The sequence below is a fragment of the Aethina tumida genome, chromosome 2 (assembly GCF_024364675.1).
Source record: "Aethina tumida isolate Nest 87 chromosome 2, icAetTumi1.1, whole genome shotgun sequence".
Lineage (NCBI taxonomy): Eukaryota > Metazoa > Arthropoda > Insecta > Coleoptera > Nitidulidae > Aethina > Aethina tumida.
In genome coordinates, this window is record NC_065436.1 from 38,632,798 (window position 1) to 38,641,712 (window position 8,915).

General features: G+C 29.1%; 1 long non-coding RNA gene across 1 annotated transcript; it reads right to left on the reverse strand.

Annotated features, from left to right (window-relative positions):
* Positions 1-245: 245 nt before the first annotated feature.
* LOC109606181 (uncharacterized) lies at positions 246-4,203 on the reverse strand. The gene is made up of 3 exons (XR_002192051.1): positions 4,154-4,203; positions 1,020-1,164; positions 246-451 (listed from the first exon to the last, which is right to left on the reverse strand). It is a non-coding gene; the product is annotated as an uncharacterized LOC109606181 (long non-coding RNA).
* Positions 4,204-8,915: the final 4,712 nt, after the last annotated feature.

The following is an 8,915-nucleotide window of genomic DNA, read 5'->3' on the forward strand; positions in this document are numbered from 1 at the left end:
CAAAACCAATATTATGGTACTGATTAAAAATCTTTTGAGGGAGTTATTACTTTAATACCGTAATTACTTTTCACAAAATTTATGTGATAAAATATGATTCAATTCATTTATTTTCTATTTACATAATTAAATTATTAACCATTTACCATCGTTATAGATATATTTGTTGAACATTTTGTATATAGTTCAGAAGAAAAATGATACATTTTGTTGTAGTCTACAATAAGTAATTTATAATAAAAAGCTCGTTTTATTTCTAGTAATACACAGGTCATCCAATAGTTACATACAAATTAATTTGAATATGAAATTATTCCTGCTATTTTTGTCAAATGTTAAATACAGGAAACTGTGAAGGTGACATCTACTGAATAATTTTAATACTACAAGTCAATTTGTCGTTCGTTGTTGTTTCCCATTTTTAATAAGAGGTTGGTACTTCTTGGCTGCTCTGTAACAAACAATATATTGTTCCATGATTAAACTTTTTTATTATGAAATTATTGATTGGCGTTCTAATTACAAGATTCACCACTTGCCACGTCATGTTAATTATAACCGTTTTTGGCGAACTCACTTAATCAATTTAGGAAAGCCGGAAAGATTAAGAAGAGGCCGCCGCTTTGATGGCCGATGTTTTATGGGGCCACTTTTATTTAACTTTTCAATTGCATTGCTTCTATTTCTTATTATGAAAATATATGGAACAGTTAATGGTTAATGGAGGAGTGGATTGAATATTTGTGTGCCCGCTGAAGCATTAATTAGTGAGAAATGGTTAGATTTATTATTAAAAATTCGTTCCTTATCTGAGGAATTTCAGATATCGCAGTGAGTGGTATTTTAAATGTAAACCATTAAATGTTCTTAATTAGAATTTGTAGTTTTCGATAGTGTAACAATATGTTAAACAGATAATTTGTGAAACATTAATTAGGAAAGACAAACCAATAAATATGGATGATAAGCAATCTGAGTTTACTTTGAGGCGACTTCTGTTGGAAATCAATCATCCGCACCTTTTTACATTTGAAATCCTTCTTCCTTCTTCGAAATCTGAGCACGTGGCTGTAGTAAGTGGTTCATTTACTCCCATGAGCCTCTAATGGAATTGAATTTTCGATCCAAGGCAATGAAGCAATTGAAGCAAGTTAAAGAGGAAACCTGAAAAGAGTTGGACCACTAAATGATACATCGGTTAAATTGATTGATAGACAAAGGCAATAAATGAGCAAAGGACGTGTATAAATGGGATCACATGACCGCATCATTAAGTTGGGACAAGTGGTGGTAAACTACTCTCAACTACGCGCAAAAACTGATTACATGCATTTGTTGAAATTTATTTGGACAGATGTAATCAATATGTTGTTCTCGTAAGATAACCGTGCACTTTTACAACCTTAATAAATTGATGCCCATTTCTCTTAATCAATCATATAATTACGGCTTATTTTCAATTTGCATCCACCAACTGGCCATTTTAAAATGGCAGAGGGGAAGAATATAAACAGTTGAAAAAAATATTTGTTATCAAATACATTTGCATAAAAAATTGATTGTTTTAATGTGTGTTTATACCACGAAACAATTAGTTTCTTGTTCGTTTTGGTGCAGCAGAGCGGTTCTCAATGAGGTCCGGTAGCCTAAAGCAGATCTTAAAGCTATACTTATTATCTCCGCACAGGGTCGGATGTGGTGTGTAATTCGTGACTTAAATTAGTTGATCTTATTTTAACGTTAATCGCTTCCAACCACGAATTACAAATATTTTCACCTTAAACTTGATTAATGAAAATTAACAATAATAACGATTTATTCACAAATATTGATTTGCATATGACATTTCATGTAAAGATAATCAGATTCTAGAAAAATATTCTTTTTTAACGGGACCTTTTAATTTTCACATTTTTTATTTAATATATATAAGTAAAAAATAAAATTTATTTGGTGTTAAAATGTTTTAAATGAAAATTACCTGATTAATGTTATTATTTAAGTGATAATTAAAGTTTTTGAAAAATATTGATTTTCAGCAAATTTTGAATTTTACATCTTTTAATGACATGAAGAAATAAATGTTAACTTAAAGTTAAATAGTAATAAAATAGTAATATCAACAACAATAATTTATATTTAAAATTTACATATATAAATAAACACCTTGTTCAGTGTTTCAGTTGCTGCTAAATTTATCAGTTAATAGTACTTAAAAGGCACTATTTTTGGCTCTCACGTTTTTAAAATAAAATATTTTAATTGATATTCTTTTATTCATTTTATTCACATGAAAATGTCTAATATTTAATTAAATATTGTTATTCACATTCCAAAGTGTTATCAGTGACCAAAATGTAATATTAAAATAACATAAATAAGTAGTAGTAGTAGTAGTAGTATCAGTTATTTGATTTTCTAAAAACGGTCCATAAATCCGCCGTGATGAAAACAAATAAAAAATGAATGATATCAGTCGATTTTTAATGAGATTTTTTATAATATACCGGCAAAGTCGAAAGTAATTTGGAAAGAATTTAGATTGAAATCTTTATAAAAACGCCCACTCAACCCAAGGCTGACTGGATGGCCGACTGGCTGGCTGGCTGGCTGTCCATTTCTCACTCAGGTTGACGAACATCGGACTAACTGTAACTGTAAATCCTTTCTGCTCATTTTCACCGTGAATATTTTATGCGTCGTCTTATACACACATTGCACCCGTTCCACAATTATTTGCCCTCGAATGATTTATCTTCGATAATAGTCCAACTGTTACACACAACTACAAATATCAAAAGATACATTTTATAAATATTTTGTGAATATTTATCTTATTGTAGTTGGTTTAAGAATTAATTACATTTTGACACACATTATTGAACTATGTAATTAATACTTTTTTATTTTTAAATTTTAAACACATTTCTTATCAACATTTAAACAATAATAATTATAATAACAATAATAATAATTGATTTAATTATATTAAAACAAATTTAAATTAAAATATTTCTAATATAATTTCTAGTTTTTATATTTATAATATTATTTCGTTAAATAATAAATGATAAATGGTCAAACTTGTACGTGAACGGTCAATTTTGATAATTTGTACTCGAATTAAATATTTTGATTTTGCATTTATTGCCGAAAGAGTAAAAGAGAAAGAAATATATGTTTTAGAGAATTAAACAAGGATGGAAGATCGGCACTGTTTAAGTAGGCGGTGCATTTTTTGTCGCTCGGCGCATTCAATTTATTTGTTTTCGGAAGTGCACTTTTTGTACAAAGTGGGGATACATTTTAGATTTTTGGTGTTCGCGAAACGTTTCAATAACGTTTGCGTCGTGTGCTGATAATTATTTCGTATATTTCTTACATACATTTCAGTTAATTTGGGTGTGCAGAATGTGAAATCAAATTAATTTGATTTGAAAACATTTCAGGTGAGTAATATTTAGACTCAGTTAATTAGGTTAGTTTAAGAATTAAAATTAAATTTTAAGACACATTGATGTTATTATTGAATATAGAATAAATAGTGTAATTTTTACTCACGTAAAATGTACGAACGGTGATTTCTTTGTGCTTGATATAAAAATTTGAATTTTGTATTTGTTCTCGTAAGAGTGAAAGAGAAAGAAATATATGTTTTAAAGAATTCAACAAGGATGGAAGATCGATACCGTCTAAGTAGGCGGTGCATTTTTTAACGTTCGGCGCATTCAATTCATTTGTTTTTCTGAAATGTACTTTTGCTAAAAAGAGGGGATAAATATTAGATTTTTGATGGTTGTGAAACGTTTCAATAACGTTTGCGTCGTGTGCTGATAATTATTTCGTATATTCGTGAAATTTCCAATGTTATTATACTTTAAATTTTGCAGTAGACATTAAAAACTTATTATTACATACATTTCGGTTAATTCGGACGTGTAAAATGAGAAAATCATATTGATTTAGTGTCTATGTTTTATTTGAGTGATTTGGGTGATTTTAATGAAGAATTTGAAAACATTTCAGGTTTGTAATGTTTAGAAACAGTTTATTAGGTTAGTTAGAATTAAAATTAAATTTTAAAACAAATTGATGTTATTACTGTTGTACTGTTTAGATGAAATATAGAATAAATAGTGTAATTTTTACTCACATAATAATTTTGCCGTGGCTTCAAGTAAACAATCAAAAAAATGAAGCCAGGTGCACCGACTATTGTCTCTAAGCATCATAGCAATGTTTTTTATTGCTCTGGTCGATGCTTAGTTGCCAAATGTTCAAATTATTTGAAGCTTTGTTGCCAAATGTATTCGGATGTTTCTCTTTTACTTTCAGATATTATTGGTTTAATGCAAAAATATAAAAACTTAGTCACACTTAAGGTTAGGGTAATTAAATGTAAACTGAATATAATTAAATTCTCTTTCTCTCTTATTTCTTATATCACTTGTTTCTGAATACAAATCAATTCCGGTTTTTTAATGCTCAAGAATCAGTAATAATAATAATAATAATAATTTATTTAATTTGCTATATTGTAAAACAGTAAATCTGATCTGATAAGATTTGAATTAAAATATTCTTTATGTAATTTTATAATATTATTTAATGAGATAAAATTATAAATGGTCGAGTTTATTTAATATTTTTCTTTTTGCCCTTAAAATTTGAATTTTGCATTTGTCCCGCAAGAGTGAAAGAGATAGAAAACAAGGATGGAAAGATTGACGCCGTCTAAGTAGGCGGTGCGTTTTTTAACGTATTATTTGTTTTTCTCGGAAATGCACTTTTAGTGAAAGGAAGGGATGAATATTGGACATTTGCGAAACGTTTTAATAACGTACGTGTGCAGTGAGAATTATCTCGTATATTTGTAAATTTACAGTACAGTAAAGTATAAACTTTAAATGTTGAAGTGGTGAGTAATATTTAGACTCAGTTAATTAGGTTAGTCTAATAATTAAAACTGTTGTACTATTTAGAATAAATAGTGTAATTTTTACTCACATATTTTTATAGTTGTTGTGGCATCGTTTAAATTTATAAATTGTTATTGATTGACATGGGGTGACTGGTTATTGGACGACGCCATTAAATTTTTGTCATTCTGTTATCGATTCGCGTATGGATCGGTCGGTCGGTCGGTCGGGGGTGGTGCAGTCACTCGTGCGATCAATTAGTGCCCTGCTGGACATGCTACGGGGTTGAGAGGTGGGATTTTTTATTTCGAATCAATTGTTCAAAGGATTTTTTCATTTTTTCTTTTATCAACATAAGCGAATATTTTTGATTTTTATTCGTCGAAACTGACTTATTTATATTTTTGTAATTTAGATTAATTTAATTAAAATAGTTGACGAATAAATGATTTAAAATGAACATTGATTGTGTAATCGATATTGAAGTTGGTGTGACACATCAAGGATTACTTTTTTGTGATCGAAAAACATCGAGTGTCGACGGTGCAAAAACAGTTCAATTCGATTTGATTTAATAATGTATTATTAATGGATTCAAGTTAATATTAGTAAATTTAGAAATTCTTTCCTGGCTACCTGTTTAATGCTATATTTATTTATTATTACAGGACGTATAAATAAATAATCGACTCTCATTGTTTTAACTATTGAAAGAACATTTTACATACAAAAATTTTCGAAATAAAATAATATTTTTGAATAAATTTAAGTCGAAAGTATTGAGAAGTAATTTTTTGGAAAGGATAAGTAAAGTTGGGAGAAAGTATTGCATTTGTCTTTCAAAGATACTTAAGCAACAAATGTTCTTTCTTTAACGAAAACATTCAGAGAAGATTTTTGTTTATTTTCGGATAAAAGTGATGTAGTGTTTTCTGGACTGTGATGACGTAACCAACCATTGGAAAGACGACAAGGCAACAGGGAAAGGGCATTAAAGGTAATGATCAATATTTTATTTATCAATTAAACAGTGATATTAATTGAACATTTTTGATTAATTGTAGGTAGGTCCAGAACGAGACTAGTTAACTGGGTAATTAATTGGCAACGCAAAGTAAGTTTTTGAACATGTTATTTCCGGTTCTGGGTAATGTACTCCGACATTCACTTTTCTGTCTGTATAATAATTCCTTTTCCATTAAATTGCATATTTAATTAAATATTCCCTTTCATCTCTTTTCCACTGAATTACAGATTTATATTGAGCAAAGGTTTCATTATGAAATTATGTTTAATAACAAAAATATGAACAACATCAAGAATGTTGAGGATCATGCAATATTTTTCGTTGCTCTGGTCGACGCTTAGTTGCCAAATGTCAAATATTATTCGAGGCTTAGTTGCCAAATGTATTCGGATTTACGATTTTTGCACCGCGACTGTTGTTGCGACACTTACTACATCAAATGCGTTCAATTTCTGAAGAGAAGAGAATCATTTTAGATATTTGACATTTATTTATTGTATATTTAAATTATTATTATAATTGTGAATTAGGTTGGTTCAAATTTTATTGTGATTAATTTATACGAATTTACATTAGATATTCTTTCCTATAATTTATATTTACAATCAATTATTTTCATAATCATAATTTAATTAAAATTAGTTGTAATTTTGATACATCACATATGTAATTATTAATTGTTTTATCAATTAATAGTGGATACGCATAAAACTAAAACAATTTTCCTTTAGAGGAATCATATGTAATTAATATTAATTGAAATTAATTAATTTAATAAAATATCAGCTTTCTCTATCTTCTATTTCTAATCAGAAAATTATAATTCACACAAATATTTTGTTCTCTTCTACTAAGTAATCACTGTAACAATTCCAATGGTCTAGTTAATCTAGTATTACAGTCATTTAGTTAATTTACATTGTCACATTCTGTTCCAAAGTAGTTTAATTCAAATTAATTTGAGTTTGAAATTATTCCCGCCATTTTTGTCAAATGCCAAATACAGGAAATTGTAAAGCTGACATCTATTGAATTACTTAAATACTACAAATCAAATCAAATCGTTCATTTTTAGTGGGAGGTTGGTACTTCTTTCTTAGATGTTTTATGGTTTTACTAATGATAATGTGTGTGAAGTAATTAGTTAGAATAGATTTTTTGTTTTTGTTTATTGCAAAGTCATCCTTGTATGCAGTTCCCATATAAAGTGAAAGTCATTATATATTATAGCCAGATTTTTTTAATAAACCATACAAATTATCATCCATTACGTTACATTTTGATTAAAATTGAAAAAAGGCGTTTAAAAATGCAGACATAATTTGCGAATTATATATCCCACGATATTATAATAAATGTCGAAAAGAAGAAAACGTCCAAATTATAGATTTAATGGAGCGAATGATATTTCGGAATCGGATTTCGTTGAAGTGAAACACGTACGTTATAAATGCTAGACTAGATCCAGATCAGCAATTAGATGGATGTTGTTGTTCAATTATATTTTTTTACCGTTTCTTCGTTCATTTGCTTTAAAGACCATAGCGTGTTGAACTGTTTTAACAAAGGTAATGATTAACATATCGCGTTGCTTCCGAAAATGTACCTATTGCTATAATTATCTCCACATGTACAGTTTCAGGGCATTTATGTGGCTGCACCCGCTATTACTTATTACTTACTACACGGAATGTCCATGCAGCCCATTTCTCTAATTCCCTCTTATTATCTATAAAACTTACTTGCTGAAAGGTTGTCGAGTTGGAAATATTCTAAACATTATATAATGTGTAATTCTTCATTCGAATAAGTATTGCATTAAAATCCAGGAATATAATCAGCGCATGCGTCAACTTGATTAGGGGATTTTATACCGCATGGTTGCCAGATTTCAGTTTTAATAAAATCTCTATGTAATTTATTTTGTTTTTCACGTATGTCACGTCGTTCATTTAGGTGGTTAAAAAAGATCATTTTTTATTTACTCCATGTTTCTTTAATAGATTAATATCTAATTAAAATTTCATTATTAAATAAGTTTGGAAAATATTTAATGTTTAGTGTTTTAAGCAGAAGAAGAATTATTGTGGACGTCAGTGATTGATTTTGTCAATTTTATAGAATACACAATATTGTGAAATATTAAATTAGCATAAATCTTATTTGATTGTAGAAATAGCTTTGAGAGAGCACAATTTGCAGTCGATGTTAATCTTAATTTAGCCATATATAGTGAACAATATTTCGCATCTTTTGGTCAGGAACGGAACGGGTAGCATACCAATTTTTAAGATAGCTCCGGAATGATCGCCCTCAGCGACGATTGAAAACAACAAAGAACCTGCACAGTGTCGGATCGTATAACATTCTTACTTTAAGACGGTTAAAATATTGTTGATGGTGAGCACCTTTATTATTTATCATCATCGGCATTAGCGGCATTAGCGGCATTAGCGGCGGCTAAACATCAATGCGTGTATTGAAAACATATGTAATTTATAAATCGGCATTTAGTTGATAATTTGTATGAACATTGCAGAGACCGCAATGCTGCATACTGCATGCTGCATGTTTCGCTCGTCGCATGCATAATGCATACTGCTCTGCGAACGTACCGACAATGCAAACAAACAGATACAAGCTATCCCTCCCGTATGTCTGATTATACAATTAAGCCTTTTTTATCTATTTCGAAAATACCATTGACACATTTTGGTCAACTCAAAATATCTAAGAAAGTTGCAACTTTAATTTTATTGTTTATCTGTTCTATATGTACAGTATTGGCAGAAAGTAGAGCGACTTTAAAAATACAAAAAAGATACCGTTCTGCAAATGCACATATCTTATATTTTACACCAATTTTGAACACACCGTAAACGAACAAATCAGTGATATTATTGACCATCTGTTGCTCTCCATGTAAAAATGTGTCTGGAAATTACAATATATTAGTGAGGAATTGACCA